Below are 16,794 nucleotides of genomic sequence, written 5' to 3'. Positions count from 1 at the left end.
AAAACCACCTCAATAGATGTATACAAATAATTAAGATATCCAAAATGAGCCATGTTGAAACTCATGGCATTGTGTGCAACTAATAACTGATAGATTCATTATGCTAATTAGTCACAATATAATAACAGGTGTACCCTGAAAGATATGCAGAATTGGAGGGATAGTGTTCTACTAATTCTGGATACACCTTAGTTCAGTTAGTTCAGCCATGCAGAGAAATTCACTGTCAGAACTGGTGCAACTAACCAACTACAATACTACATTTGTTTTCTCTGTATATTTCATATTGAAGAAATGTAGGCAAAAGAGCTATCTAATAGTCTTCTATAAAATGTCTTATTATTATCAATTCTTAGTGAGAAAGGTATAAACTCCCATTCCAAAGACCCCATATAATCTAAGTTGACACCATCGGGCAGTACCATGTTATTGGAGCCGCATCTCTTCAGAAGAGAATAGCATCAATGGCTGTAGGTCAATGGAAAAGACCATGCTTTGCAAATATAAGGTTCAATTTCTCTCACATCCATCCTGGTGACCATGAATTTGTGAGTCAAAGGGGCTGTTTCAGTGCTGTACAACTCTATAAGATTATAACCAATGGCTTGTCCTGGTCTCTCCTCTTATACAAATACAAGATATCTTATGACATTGTTCCAAATTGAGCTTGTGTGTTCTTCCAGAGTCTTGACCAGCACTTATCACCAACTATCACATTGAGCATATTATCTGATCATAATCATTGCTGTCTTGTGAGGATAGGTTGCATGCAATTCTGACTGTATTACCACTGTGATGACACTGCAAATGTACTTTTAGTTCCCATGAAAATCTCCAAAATCCTTGAATTATGAAAGGCACTTTATAAATGTAGGCCACATTGTTTTCATTCCCATTGAAAATGTTACAGGAAAGATTTTGATACCTTCTCTGCTCTAATCCTACAAACAGTTTTTTTTTTGCAATTTGGATATCTACACAATATCTCCACTGTCACTAGCCTCAGTCAATGAATGAAACAATTCCAGTGGCAGAGAATAGCTAAATGATAGCTGTTCCAATCTAGTACATATAACAGTACAATATTCTGTCTAGTGGTATATATAATAGTGGCTCCCCCAGGATCAGTGGGTTCTGGAGTCAGAGTTCCACGTTGGCAGGAGGAACAAGTTCCAACTCTGGGTTCATGAATGGATGAGACTAGAGTTCCAGGCCTAGTTTTCAGAGTTCAGTCATCAGTGGGTCCAGAGTTTGAGGCCTGGAATTCAGTGATGCCGAAGATAGAGGCCCATGGATCAAATTAGAATCCCAGAAGTCAAGACATATGGCTGGAGGCGTATCTCCATTTCCACTGGAGCAGCAGAAGGCCTAATGTTAGCATGCCCACATCCCAATCTGAGTCACAATCTGGATCCACTGGAGGTTGGAGGCGAAGAATATGGACTGTTTTAGGATTTGATTTGATTTGATTTAGGATTTGGAGGTGAAGAATATGGACTGTTTTAGGATTTGAGCACTGAGTGTGTGTATGGGTGAGAAGGAGGAGCAAGGGGCTTATTTTGCTGTTATTGTTTCATAACTTTCCTAACAACGATCCTTTAGTACACAACAGACAAGAAAGCCACATCAGATGTTTAATATCTCACTTTCAATTGTACAAATTTTGAACAAACAATGAAGCCTTTCACATGTGCACGCCCCTCTTTCACAGCTCCGTAATAACTTGCATTTCCACCACCGCTTCTAGGCTTGTGCATGTAGTGATACAGGTTTCCTCCGCCATCCGAAGGTAGAGCGTCCCTATGAAACGGATCGCAAGCCAGAATGTTGTAAAGTGAAGAAGCAATTATCATTTATTTATATGATAAAAAATTGTGAGCATTCGCAGACCCAAAAAATAACCTACCAAATCATGCCAAATAACACATAAAACCTAAAATTGCAGTAACATATAGTAAAAACAGGAATGATATGATAAATACACAGCCTATATAAAGTAGAAATACTTTTCTACAATCATTGCTGCTCTGTCCAGCATAGCGAAAATCTCACGCAAGGGCTCTCGGCAGAAACACTCTCTCCAGTAACCTATAAGCTATGAAGCTGCCAAATCATACCAAATAACATATAAAAATACACAGCCTATACAAAGTAGAAATAATGTATGTACAGTGTAGTATCACTTACCGGAATCAGGAAGACAGCGCCAAGCACACTGATGATGGTGTGTTAGGCTGAGTCATTGGAGGTTGGGGTGGTGCAGTAGTCCCCAACCTCCAGGCCGCGGACCGATACCGATCCACGAAGAATGCAGTGGTGCAGCGGTAGCTGGGACGCACCCAGCACATCTTTAAGAAAAAAAGCCGAAATAAACAAGCTAAATAATTAGGTGCCGCCCGGCACGTAAATGTCGGCCCGGATCAGAGGCAATTGCCGATTGCGTTGCCTCTGATCTGGGCCGACATTTACGTGCCGGTTGGCACCTAATTAATTAGCTTGTTTATTTCAGCTTTTTTCTTAAAGATGTGCTGGATGTGTCTCGGCTACCGCTGCATTCTTCGTGGCAATGTATCGGAGGTTGGGGACCACTGAGGTGGTGGGACACTGAGGTGTCATCTCATCGCCGTCTGCTTCCATCAAGGCAGGCAGGTCATCTTCTTCTATCTCTGCCTACCTCGATGTCAAAGTTCGAGGTTCATCGTCTGCTGTGGCTGATGTGGAAGGCTTGAAAAATGACGGTATGCTTGACTGCTTAGCCTTGAGCATTTTCTATCATACAGTTCTTTGTAAGCACTCAAACCATCCGGCAAATATGCCCTAAACCTACGTACACTTTCAAAATTAAAGTCGTACTTTTCTGCAATCATTGAAGCGAAAGTCTCACGCAATTGCTTCACGTTCAGTTCCTGGACGACTTCACTTTCGGTCTGTTCATTACTGCATTCGGTTTCAATTGTTATCCTTTCCTTTTCCAACTGCATCAGCTCTTCTTCTATCAGTTCTTGGTCGTGGAATGCCAAAACCTCTTCAATATCATCTTCGTCAACTTCTACAAGTCAAACTCACTTTGTCCTTACTTCGTTCACCATGATCGAAACGCTTAATTATGTCTAGTTTTACGCTAAGTGTAACACCCTTACGAGCTCTTTTAGGCTTTTCCGATACCTTAGAACTCATCTTGCAAATGGATGCTCAAAATAAATCAACATAAAGCACAGATGCTCATAGGCACGTGTTTAAGCAATGCCGGCTAGAATGCAGTTCCGGGGGAGGAGCTTAGCTGCTTGGGGCATGCGCTGCCTTTTCTCGTAACAGTGAAAACACCTTCTGTTAGCGAAAACAGGTAACTAATGTAGGTCTTTTGTAACAGCGAGGTGTCGCAAAGCGAACGTTCGAAAAGCGGGGGACACCTGTACCTTGAAATCATAGTGCTTGTTTAGCCTAACATATCAAACTCAAATAAAATATTTATTCTTTGAATTTGCTGTGCAGGTGCAGAATGAAATATGGAATATTTTCACAGTTTTCAAAATCATTTTTGACTTTTAGTGGCATTATTTATGTTTTATGATTTGACTAATTTATGTCTTTTTATTAAAAATAGCTCAATAATAATGTGGTCTCAATTTCCTACCACCTGTTCTGTCCCATCATTCTCAATGCATTGATTTCCCGCAGCTTTGGTCTTTTCGCTGTCATAATTTCTGGGTGTAATAATAGATGTCTCTCTAGCTTATGGGTCGTTTGCATTCACTTTCTAAAACTTACTGTAGCTTAAGTGCACATTGGAAATAAGGGAAGTATAGAAACTGGGAGTCCTTGCCAAATAAAAGAATCACTAGTAATGTTTGTAGCTTATATACAATGTGGTGATGGATGTCCTTTTTGGCTGGTATCCATGAAGTAACTACATACATCTCTAGCTTGAACATGACATCATTATTATGTTTATTCTGGTGCAGAGTTAGTGTTCATTTGGGAAGGTTTATTTCAGTTCAGTGTTACTCAAAACATTTTACTGAGCTGAACTACGAACCTCAGCACAGTCAGCAAGTCAAAAGCAATAAATGATCTATGTGTTGTTTAAACTTTTAAACAGTTGCAGGCCTTATTAAATACATGTTTTGTCATGTGTATTTACATGAATGCCCTGCTTCATTCACGTCTTTGTGATGAACTGACATGTTTACAGTTAATTAATTTATTTATGAGTGTAGTTATGGTTGATTTGCAAGCAAACATAGCAGCAATGTTTGCTCAAAACTATGGTACACCAAAATTAAATGAGGTCTGATGAATTAACTTACATTCGCGGTTACTTTATGGAATACCAGTCAGTAGAGGTGCTGTCAGATGAACTGTTTTGCTTTGAAAAATGGCAGACAATTGAAGGGACTGAACTTAAACTTTCACTGGAAAGATGGCATCTTTGAAAGTCTGGCATTCCTTCAGCAGTGTAAGTTTAGATTCTGAGGCACGGATCTTCTGTTTGACCACCAATCTTCTGCCTTGGATCGTAAAAAGTATCTTCTTGGCTAAACTGATATCTCCCTCATTCTCACTGCAATTTATTTTCCGTTTCCAAGTTCTTATGAAGACAACTCTCCTTCGTATTTGCCAGGTGCTGCCTGATCTGCTGAGTGTTTCCTAATTTTCTGTTTTATCTCACAGAAACAAGCTTGTTCTAGTAAAAGGAGATATTGTTTCAACTAGAAGATTCGCAGTCACAACACATTATAGCATGTTTTCATTTGACTTTTCATGATCCTGAACATCTCAAAGTTCAAAGTAAATTGATGCCCATAGTTTATATATGTCACCATACACAACCCTGAGATTATTTTTCTTGTGGGGATACTCAGTAAATGCAAAAGCCATAATAGAATCAATGAAAGACTGCGCTCAAAAGGGTAGACAAACAGCCTGTGTGCAACAGACGACAAACTGTGCAAATACAAAAGAAAAAAGAAATAGTGATAATAAACAAACAAGCAGCAAATATCAAAAGCATGAGATGAAGAGTCCTTGAAAGTGAGGGAACAGATCAGTGATGGGGTGAGAGAAGTAATCCCCAATGTTTCAAGAACCTGCTGGTTGAGGGGTAATAACTGTTCTTGAACCTGGTCGTGAGAGTCCTGAGGCTCCTATACTTTGCTCCTGATAACAGCAGTGAGAAATGAGCATGATCTGGGTGGTGGTGGTCCCTGATGATGGATTCTGCTTTCCAGTGACAATGCTCTGTGTAGATGTGCTCAATACTGGGAAGGGCTTTACCCATGACAGACTGAGCTATATCCACTGCTTTTTATAGGATTTTCTGTTCAAGGGCATTGGTGTTTCCATAGCAGGCTGTAATGCAACTAATTAATATACTCTCCACCACACATCTATATAAGTCTGTCAAAGTTTCAGATGTGATTCCAAATCTTCGCAAACTTCTAAGCATGTAGAAGTGCTCTCATGCTTTCCTTGTAATTGCACTAATGTACAGGGCCCAGGACAGGTCATCCGAAGTGATAACACCAAGGAATCGGAAGTTACTCACCTTCTTTACCTCTGATCTCCCAATGAGGAGTGGCATTTAGGTATTTTCCAGGGGTACTTTTGATAAGAGGCATCCAGAGAATATTTACATATCCAGTCTTTCAAAAGTAATTCCATTTACAAAAGACCATGGTGTTTGCAACAAATAACAATCATAGACAAGTTATTTCCAAGACATTTATTAGAACAAGTAGAATATCTTTATTCCTCTCAACAGCAGCTTCACAAATCTGAAATATGTATTCCTTTCTGAAACAATACACACAAAATGCTAAAGGAACTCAGCAGGTCAAGCAGTATTTAGGGAGAGATATATACAGTTGATATCTCAGCCCAAAATGTCAACTGTTTATTCCTTTCCATTGTTATTGCCTAACCTGCTGAGTTCTTCCATTTTGTTGCTCTGGATTTCCAGCATCTGCAGGATATTGTGTGCTTATTGTTTCTTTCTAAAAATTGTTTTGGTCACCATGGGTTAGATGTTCTTTCCTCATTCCTAGGAAGTAATATATAAGTACACAACAAGCAAGCATCATTCTGAAGACACTCTCAGTAGAGGCTCACAAACTCAAATGTATATCACATTTTTATACCCTTAGGATCAAACGTACCAGTAGGTTATTTAATACAATTTCAAAAGTTACAATGACATTGTTTACATCAATGCTTTGGATTCACAAGTGGTTCCCTTGAGATACATTCATACACTTTGTAGTTGATAAGTCACATCAGAAAGTCGAAACGCCTTCGGGAGAAACTAATTAACACAAATACTCTAAAAACTTCTGACGACAGACAGCCAGACACACAAAATTAACGTTGACGGGACTGGTCTCTAAGTTTACTTATATGGTAAGTACACAAAAACTATTGATTGTCTATACCTGTGATCTGTTTGATATGTTAAGTGACAACGTCCTTTTGGTCCAGCAGCTTGAACTCGAGTCACAATGGATCAAATAACTTAGCCATGTTGCCTGGTTAGATGCAAGTCAATTAAGACAACCCCATTGTTTTAACACTTGACTGTTGCATATACAGTATTAGTCTGTGGGCCAATTTAACTTCAACTTACTGCTTGCAATTTACAGTAAGAACTGAAGACTAATTTCAAGCATTCTGAAGTTATTTACATTTACAATAAGAACTGAAGATTGGTTCTTGTTTGAATTAATGTCTGCTATATTCTCATAATTCCAGAATACTCCATAACACAGTCCTTAATTTTACAGAAATGACATTCATACAAATCCAGTAAAGTGAGAGCATTTCTCTCTCTCCTGCATAAGTTCCCATGCAGTATTGATAAAACTGCTACCCTGTGTTTATTTTCTTTGAGAAGCTGTATTTCTTTTACCTATCAATTGAGGTTAAAGATCGTGATTTCTATTAGTGATTTTTTTCATGGCATAATGACAATAGGGATGGCGGGAGAGGGGGGAGAAGATGGCGGCACGACGGCAGCGTGCGCGGCCACTTCGGTGATGATGTCTGTTATCTGTCAAGTAGGAGACCGTGCACAATTCTGATTTGATGGAGACAGACATGTGAGCACAGCGGAACATCTGGAAAACTTCTGAAATGCCCGCTTCGTTGCCTCTGCTACTGTGTGGAAACCGGAATCTACGGAGCTGAAGGCCCCGAAATCCTCGGCTTTGCGTGTTTCAGCAGCCGGGGAGAAGTCGAAGGCACTCGGCAGAGGATGGCGCTCCGGAGGCTATATCAGAGAGACTTGAAGTTTTCGGACGGATGGACTCAGTGTCGACTGGGGTCGGGTGCTTCCAAGGTATCGGCAAGTCGACGGTGCCTGGAAGTTTATGGCAGGGAGTTTCTCCCTTTTGCTGCCTGCTATTTGGGAGTCGATGGAGTCCCCGAGTCCCCCTCGGGACTCGGGTCTCGGGACCTTGAGACTTTTTGTGCCCATGGTCTGTTCTTTATCAAATTATTCTATTGCTTTGCACTGCTATATGTTATAATTATGTGGTTCTGTCAGTGTTAGTCTTTGGTCTGTCCTGCTTTCTGTGATATCACTCCGAAGAAACATTGCATCATTTCTTAATGCATGTATGAATTTCGAAATGACAATAAAAGAGGACTGAGTGTTCTCATAATCTAAACTAATCTAATGTTTTGTTTAATACTTTAAAGCAGGAGAAACTGAATCGGTTGTCTACTTTAGATTTTTCAATGGCACAAGTCAAATTGTAGCCAATGGAATGAGTTGATAACTTCTGGCCCAGTGGTGCAGTTAGTGGAGCAGCAGTCTCTCAGCTCCAGCAAACTTTGTTTGAACCTGATCTCTGGTGCTGTCCATGTGGAGCTTGCATGTTTTCCCTATGACCTTGTGGTTCTCCTCTGGGAGCTCTGGTTTCCTCCCACATGCAAAATATATGTGTCAATAGATTCATTTATCTCCAGTGTATAGGTGCGTGCTGGAACTTGAGGAGAGTTGATGGGAACGTAGGGCGAACAGATCACTGGAACAAAAATAGTAGTGGAATAGGAACACTCTGAGAACTGACATACAATTGACGAGCCTCCTATAACATCAGGGTACATATTTGTTCAGCAGCTCATACTTTTTCAGCTATTAAAGCAGCTTGCTCTCTTCATGTAAAGCTTCCTGCAAAATAACTTGTAGAATAAACTAAACTGATTTTCATTAAAGTGGATTACTAAACATTCCACTGTAAAGAGCATGGAGTTGTTTTAGAGCTTATCGTTAATCAAATTCATATTAAAGTGAAATTAATCAATTAAGTTTAAGCAAGAAAACTCAAAGTTCAATTTATGCTGACAAGTTCCAATGGAGAACGTTAATTAGGCACTGCTGCCACATTGTTAAATTTATTAAGAGAATAAATGACAATCTCAAAAAGAATATTGAAACTACATTAGAAACTGCACATGCTGGAAATCTGAAATAAAAACAGCAAATGGTGGAAATATTTAGCGAGTCATGAAGCATCTCACCCTAACTTCACCTTAAAATGTCACATTACATAGCTTTGACAGAACAACTTTTATCAGGTTGATTGCATTGGTTGGTGAATCAATAACAATTATGATAAGACATAGAACAAGAAGGAACACGTGAGAATGAGTAGGAGTAATACTATTATAACACTAATGACCCAGGCTTAATTGCTGCTAAGAAGCTTATACATTCTCCCTACGACGGCGTGCGTTTCCTCCAGTTTCCTCCCTTATTTCCAAGGCTAGTAGGTTAATTAGTGACATGAGTGTAATTGGGCGATGCGAGCTCATTGGGCTAGTAGGGCCTGTTACTGTACTGTGTCTCTAGATAAATAAAAACAAATTTTGTGAGAGTAATAATCACACTACAAGAAAATGTGTAACCAATAAATCAAGGACAGCAGGAAAAGTGCCGTTATCTATATTGCATTTTTGAGATCAGTGAAGAGTCAACATATTGCTATGAATCTCATCATATTTCACATTGTATCTTAAAATTTTCATTCAACGTGGAAGGAGGTAATTCAGCACATTAAGTTTTTGTCAGTTGTCAAAGAACTCTCATTCGCTCACTTATTTCCCTGTTCTCTCTTTCGCATGCCCAACTCCCTTCTGATACTCCTAACACTCACTTGCAATAGAATTAATTTACAATGTCCATTTCACATACCAATCAATCTTTGGGAGGTAGGAGGAAATCAAGGCACCCAGGGAAAACTCATGCATTTATAGGAAGAGAATTCAAACTCCACAGAGATACTATCAGAGGTGAGGATTGAATCTGGGTTAGTGGGGCTGTGAGGTAACAGCAAACACTGCTGAATAACTGTGCCACGCAGATCAAGCAAGGATTCCTTTCAGAGAGATTTTGCTACAATCTGGTTTGCCACAACCAACACTAGCCACTTTTCATTGCTTGAATTTATGTTTCACAGCATCATAGTGAAATTTACATTTATGTCTCCAGGAAAATAGTTTGGACCTGACAATTTTAGCTTGTCAATGTAATCACTATGCCACTGAGTTAAAGTCATTAACAATTTCATAAAAACAAGATGTATAGTATTGAACCATGTGGACTCCAACCGTAGACAGCCTTTGAGCCTAAAACACCAGTAACTTTTGACCTTTGCCTTCTTCTACTGAGCCCATTTTTAATCTGATGTGACTTTTCCTTGTCTGCCATTTGCAGCAATAATTTCACGATCTTTTACTTTCCTGGTCAATAAATGCCTTTTTTAAATCATTGCAGTCCAATTCAAATGGGCTTCTCTAACAATCCTCAAAATTCATCTCCACCAAACAACTCCGTAACAAGTCTATAGTCACTGTCCTCAACTTTTGCCTATCTAAATGCTACCCTTCAGAATTATTCCCAATAATTTGCCTCCAATTGATATTAGGGCAACTTTCTAATATTTTTCAAGCAACAGTTCTGTATTTATGGTCTTCGTGTCTCTGGCACAAGAGCCAACAGAAACAGAAAACTATGAGTCTGAGTTACGGCCGGATGAATGATTTCAGTCCAAAATGTTGACTATTCATTTCCTTCCAAAGATGCTTTCTGAGCTGCTGAGTTCCTCCAGTATTTTATGTTCGTTGCTCCATATTTCCTGTTTTGGCTCCTTTAAGATTATGAGATGTTTTTAGTTTGTGCATGGTAATGATTCACTCAAATTTTCTCCCTGTGTTCATCATGTCTAATAGTACACCCTTTCCAACTTCTGTCTATTGATTTCAGAGCACAATGAATTAATTCTATGCCACCTTAAGTTTATATAGAAGCACTGCATAAACTGCATTAATCATAGAATTGCACGTGACGCATTGCAACTTTCAACTCCAAGAGACTTCTAATATTCTATAGTTGTGGAATTTCTGCCTTAAGTTTTACTAATAGCACCACCAACATACTGAGCAATCAACAAGAAAGAAGATATCATTTCTTTACTTAGGTGGTAAAGATCAGTTTATTGAGTTCTCTGTCATGTGCTAGTTCTTTTACTGTTTTCTTTTATCTTTTATAATGATCTTTCTGTGGACTCAGAGGATGAAAAGATAAACATTTCTATAGAAGGCCATTATGGAACTAATATACTAAAAAGAAATCAGCCATAATGACACCAGTAAACTATTCAGAAGTGATTCCATTCCTTTTGAGGAAGCTTCTTTGGCAGTCTTCTTTCTTGACATACTTCTAGGAATAATTCCCTTCGATAGTGTTCAATGTGCATTTAACTGGAACATCTATTGGTCCAACTCTCATCAGACACAGAATAAGATGAATTTAGAAAATGGGATGTTAACTTTCATTTGTATAAGCTGAGTTGAATTCAGGACACGAAAAATTATTTTCTGCCGCCTTATGTTTCTCAAAGGGCGATGATCACAGTTCCATCTTGTTACTCAAGCCATGAACATTCAAGGCACCTGGATATTATTTTGTTGCTTAGCTAATAAGCAATTTAGCCCATCAATGGAGACTCTACCCATAATTGTAATCAAATATTGCTTAAGGAGCCATACTGAATTAACAAATTTATGAAAGATGTATCAGCAAGTTACTTCCTCAATAGATTCAAAGTAACATGAACTCCAATGTATGCATAATTTATTTTCCTTTATTTATTTATTTTTCAGGATGTGATTTTTACTATTAAGGCTAGTATTTATTACTTATCCATAATTTCCCTTGAGAAGGTGTTGGTGAGTGAAGGCAGTGCTGAACATGAAGATGGTGTTGGTGAAGGTATGCCACAACTCTGTTGGGGAGGAAGTTATAGGTTTGCAGCAATGAAGGAGGAATAGCAATGTATTTCCAAACCAAGACAATTCAGGTGAAACTTCAGGTAGTGTTGTTCCCATATACCTGATTGGTTAGTGCTGTTTGATTGTAGAGGACAGAAACTCTGGCTTTACATTTTAGGCTGGCTGGGTGAGTAACCACAGTGCACGTTGTGGCTGGTTCACAGTGTAGCCATTATGTGGCAATGGAGAAAGGAATGGATTTTGGGTGGTGGGGATGAGGTGCCAGTCAAGCACACCTTGTCCTTAGTCATAAATAGAAATCATCTTGATTAACCAACTTCAACAACATTGTTGAATGAGGGGCCTGTTTCTGCACCATAGGCGTCTATTGGAACAGTAAATAACTGAGTTAGAGACTAAGGCTAAGGTTGAGACTGGGTTTGGGGTCTTTGATAGAGCTTTCCAATTAGTCCCTCAGTCTTGTAATTTCCCTCTGTCTTCAAAGTGTCCACTTTTTATATCAGTAACAAGTTTGTTGTTTTATCCTTTTTCAGCAGTACACTGTAGGTTATTGCCTGCTATATAAAGATAAATCTGGTATAAAAATCAAATACTTTGAGATACAAGGTATCATTTAGAACAGACAGGAGGTACTAAGATAAAAGAATTATTTTTGAATACTGGGCAGGTGAGAGAAGCTGGATGCTCTTCTCCTGTAGCTATTTCTAACTTACTAAGACGATAGTTAATAACTTTAATTTAACAAAGGCATTAGGTATGTGGGTTCATATTAAAGTCGTCCACTAACCATCAGCATAGCTGTAAGTTATTATTTGGATTGTTAGGATTTGGCAATTGAGTTTAGGAAATAGCTCAAAAGCAGAAGATATTCAGTCCTAACAAGGCAACTTGGCCAATGGGAGCACTGGGTAAAGAAGCTAGCGTTCCTGAACTGTCATGCTTCTGAATCCCTGACTGTTCATCATAGTGATTGTCTAATAAGGAATACAGTGAAATATTTTAGTTATTCTCCACCAATAAAAGAATTCTGGTCTGTATTCCAGTGATATGCAAAGCTGGCAGCAACCACAACAATTTAGGGTTAAATTCTTTGCTGATGAGTAGTTATTACAAAGCTTCCTTTGAAACGCATTACTATTACCTTCATTATTTTTCTCAAAGAGGGAATGTCATCCTAAACTGGAAGCCTTCTTAAAACTGCACAATATTATTTCAGTGACCATTGGCAATAGATCAAACAGACTGAGACTCGTTTGAAGTACAAAAGAACAAATATTGCACCCCATACTTAACAGCATGGGTAGAGGAAACTCTTCCTGTAACATTTAATAATTTGTCTTGATGTTGAACTTTATAGTTGGTTCAAATCAAAGTGGTGTTTTTCTACAGGTTGTTTTCTCATTAGCAGAATTTGGATGCCACTATGTTTAATTGTTTTCTTGGATATTTGTAATGTTTTAAAAATGTTGTAGCAGTGTTCATGCAAACACCTTGTATTTGAAGATATTTAGTTATCAGATGTTTATTGACTTTGCGTCACTTAGGATGATGCAAGGCATTAACTCTGGTGAGTGGTGCCAGTGATAAGGACTTCAGGTCAAAGATGTCAAATAGCATAGAGAGGCTCAGGTTCTTGTGCGGAAGCCAATAGCTCACGTGACGCAGTTCTGGGATTTCTTCTCTTGCTGAAACTGCCTTATATGATTGCATGTTATGTTGATGTAATGCTGTACACAATACTGGGGAACTAACTTAGCTCTGAACATAATGCACTGAAATTGTAATGAAGGTTTGATCTGGTGTGCACAAAATTGTTTTTCTAAGCTCTCTACGGCAATTTCGCCACTTGTTCAATACTAAGACGTATTGGTCAAAATCCATGGAACATTTTATCATCTAAAACTTATTAATACTGATCAGAACCGTGCTGCAAATCTTAAGGGGAAGTATTGTGACCCTGCAGCTGTTAGTCAGAATCATTCCAAAGGTTGTGAGAACTTGTTGGAAGCCACTTCTGTTCAGGAGCAAGATTTTTGAACCATATTTTCCATCTGGATGCTTGAATCAATTGATTGATAATCTGCCAGGGAAGAGGAAGTCCTAGAAGCTATTATAATCAAAGGAAGAGTTCTTGAACAAAGCCAGTATCAGTAATGAAACCCCAAGGACATGAACACATCAATTTTAAGAGGTACATATATTTTGTCAATCAGTGTGGGCTGCCATCACCTAGTCCCAGCTGTTCATAGAAATGGGTCCCGTGGACAAGTGCTTTGTGTAGTTAACAGCAAGAAATGATATAACAAACTTAGTACCAGAAATGAAACCCAAAGCTCTTGACACAATGCCATAAAAAACTTGATACTCTTAAATATATGGCCTAGGTCATAGATAACTTCACCAAATTTCTGCTCCTAGTAACTGCATCACAGGACCACACAATCACATATTGGAAAACACCCTCATAATTCACCTGTCAATAACTCTTGTCAACTAGATTTCCTTTCAGCATTCACATGACCTTAAGATGCAGGAGCAGAATTAGGCCATTTGGCCCATTGAGTCTGTGCTGCCATTCGATCATGGCTAATATATTTTCTTCTTAGTCCCATTCTCCTGATTTCTGCCTACAGCCTTTGACGCTCTTACTAATTAAGGAACCTCTAATAAGTATTATGTGGAGATTTGTGACAAATATGACTATATGATATAGAACATAAACATAGAATAGTACAGCACATTACAGGCCCTTCGGCCCACAATGTTGTGCCGACCCTCAAACCCTGCCTCCCATATAACCCCCCCCCACCTTATATTCCTCCATATCCCTGTCTAGTAGTCTCTGAAACTTCACGAGTGTATCTGCCTCCACCACTGACTCAGGCAGTGCATTCCACACACCAACCACTCTCTGAGTAAAAAACCTTTCTCTAATATCCCCCTTGAACTTCCCACCCCTTACGTTAAAGCTATGTCCTCTTGTATTGAGCAGTGGTGCCCTGGGGAAGAGGCACTGGCTATCCACTCTATCTATTCCTCTTATTATCTTGTACACCTCTATCATGTCTCCTCTCAGCCTCCTTCTCTCCAAAGAGTAAAGCCCTGGCTCCCTTAATCTCTGATCATAATGCATACTCTCTAAACCAGGCAGCATCCTGGTAAATCTCCTCTGTACCCTTTCCAATGCTTCCACATCCTTTCTGTAGTGAGGCAACCAGAACTGGACACAGTACTCCAAGTGTGGCCTAACCAGAGTTTTATAGAGCTGCATCATTACATCGCGACTCTTAAACTCTATCCCCGACTTACGAAAGCTAACACCCCATAAGCTTTCTTAACTACCCTATCCACCTGTGACGCAACTTTCAGGGATCTGTAGACTACCAAGTATCCTGCCATTTAATTTGTACTCTGCCTTGGAGTTTGGCCTTCCACAGTGTACCACCTCACACTTCTCCGTGTTGAACTCCATCTGCCACTTCTCAGCCCACTTCTGCATCCTTTCAATGTCTCTCTGCAATATTCGACAATCCTCTACACTATCTACAACACCACCAACCTTTGTGTCGTCTGCAAACTTGCCAACCCAGCCTTCTACCCCCACATCCAGGTCGTTAATAAGAATCATGAAAAGTAGAGGTCCCAGAACAGATCTTTGTGGGACACCACTAGTCACAATCCTCCAATCTGAATGTACTCCCTCCACCATGACCCTCTGCCTTCTGCAGGCAAGCCAATTCTGAATCCACCTCGTCAAACTTCCCTGGATCCCATGCCTTCTGACTTTCTGAATAAGCCTACCGTGTGGAACCTTGTCAAATGCCTTACTAAAATCCATATCACATCCACTGCACTACCCTCATCTATATGCCTGGTCACCCCCTCAAAGAACTCTATCAGGCTTGTTAGACACGATCTGCCCTTCACAAAGCCATGATGACTGTCCCTGATCAGACCACAATTCTCTAAATGCCCATAGATCCTATCTCTAAGAATCTTTTCCAACAGCTTTTCCCACTGTCTATATATGTACAGTGTCTGAAATACATCTTGTGGAAATGTTTGTTTGATGATGAAATTCAATAAAAAATAAATTCCAAAAAAAAAAGAAAAAAAAACTATTAACCTCTGCTTTAAGTATACACAATAACTTGGCCTCTACAGCCATATGTGGCAATGAATTTTACAGATTCACCAGCACCTGATTAAGGAAATTCTTCCTCTTCTTTGTTCTTAATGGACCCCCCTGTATTGTGAGACTGTGCCCTCTGGTCCTAGACTCTCCCACCATTAGAACCATGCTCTCCATGTCCACCCTGTCCAAGCCTTTCAATATTTGGTGGGTTTCAATGAGATTCCACCACCCCTCCTTGTCTAAATTGCAGTGAGTACAGGCTCAATTACTCCAATTGATTTACTTACATACACACCACAACCACCACCCATTTATGCACAAATCACAAGATCCATGCACTGTAGATGATTTAATTTTAGCATCGGCATTGCTCTCTAACACACTTCCTCTCTTGTAACTGGTGCCAATAACCATGAAGTGGTTAGAGATAAGCTCGGGTCCGACAACTCAATTCACTGCAGCATTGATTGTTATTGAAGCCGTGACAAAGGATGCATGGGTCAAGATGCTGCAGAATCATTGAAGATGATATTATGCTCATTCCTGTCCTCCTTTGCTTTTCCTCTTCATCCAATAATGCCTTCGAGCTGGAGAAAGTGTAACGAGCACAGATATTGTCCACTCATGTTCACAGTGATACTATCCAATGCCTTTCTGAGTTCAGATAGCTAAAATATTTTATCTGGCCAGGTGGTGAATCTGTTGGAAAATGTAATTGAGAGAAATATACACAATTCACAACCACTGATATTGAGTGTGATGACAGTGTTGTGTTAAGATTTTTAGCATGCTTTTGGGTTTATGTTTTGGAGTTCAATAAAATGTGTTCTGGGTTTCATTAAACATAAAAATGCCACACTTTGTTTTATTTGTTAAAACCTACACATGAACAGAAAGGCAGAGAATATTAACTCTTTCTGAAACTCATCGCCCAGTTCATTGAGGGCTGGAGAATTTACTTTATGCTGTGGGATCTGTGTGTGGTTAATCACTCTGGGCACAAGCACTGGCAATGGGTAGTTCATGTACCATTACTCCAGAAAGGTGACTGCACACATTATACATGATAATATCAGAGGACAACTTTCCTGTCACAGCCAAGTTAAATGCTGATGTATCCTATGTTGCTAGGGTATGGGTCGGAAGCCTGACTTCAGCATGAGGCCCACAGTTGCTTTCAATGGTTAAGTTTATTAAAAAATTGCAGCTATTCATTTTAGTAATTCAATGGCATTAGCTGATTAATTGCAAGGAAAAAGTTACGTTTGTTATTACATTTGTCCCAGACTGAAGCAGGAATGTGGAGAGGTACGTGGTAGTTCAGTCTGGTATGTGGCTTCAGAGGGCAGAGACAATGAATGAGGCCGACA

Source organism: Mobula hypostoma, chromosome 15 (genome assembly GCF_963921235.1).
Source record: "Mobula hypostoma chromosome 15, sMobHyp1.1, whole genome shotgun sequence".
NCBI classification, from domain to species: Eukaryota; Metazoa; Chordata; class Chondrichthyes; order Myliobatiformes; family Myliobatidae; genus Mobula; species Mobula hypostoma.
This window is presented reverse-complemented; position numbering follows the sequence as displayed.